This window comes from Schistocerca gregaria, unplaced genomic scaffold, assembly GCF_023897955.1.
Source record: "Schistocerca gregaria isolate iqSchGreg1 unplaced genomic scaffold, iqSchGreg1.2 ptg000308l, whole genome shotgun sequence".
NCBI lineage: Eukaryota > Metazoa > Arthropoda > Insecta > Orthoptera > Acrididae > Schistocerca > Schistocerca gregaria.
This window is the reverse complement of record NW_026061788.1, coordinates 4205089-4205728: the sequence shown is the minus strand read 5'-3', so window position 1 is coordinate 4205728 and position 640 is coordinate 4205089.

The following is a 640-nucleotide window of genomic DNA, read 5'->3' as shown; positions in this document are numbered from 1 at the left end:
ACCACAAACCAACCATTAGAGACAATGACATAAAATAATTATAATTGACAGTAAAACAACACCTCCTAATAATGCAAGAAAATTACCACATACAGAAAACCAAAGCAGAAGGGAAAATCCTGTTGAATGACCAAGTACACATGCCAAGCCATTCATTATTTAAAATAATAGAATACCATCTGCAAAAAGGATTAATAAAATAATACAGTCCAATATAATAATAATAGAATCCAAAAAATCCATGAGCCCCTCCACAGAATATTGAAAGGAAAAGTCAAATCAGCTGTCGCTGTCACCAAAGTTTTCAACCACTCACTGATAGCTTGTATTCCCCCCTCCACTGCCCCCCCCCCACCCAAATTAAAACTCGTCAGCTCTATCCCCCTCCCTCCCTTTCTCTCAATCATACGCACACGCAGTAGAAACATCAGAAATAGAAGTTAGTCTCGAACATATACTTCGTTACATTTGCAACAAATAGGTAAATTTCTCAAAGAAGATGAAACAAATAATAGAGTTGCGATATTTACGTTGAGAAAAACAGTGTACGACGAAATAAATGTATTGAGTGACAAAGGAACAATAGTCGACCAAAGAAAGGGAAGAAATATGTTGAATGGTGTATGGAAGGTGAGAACAC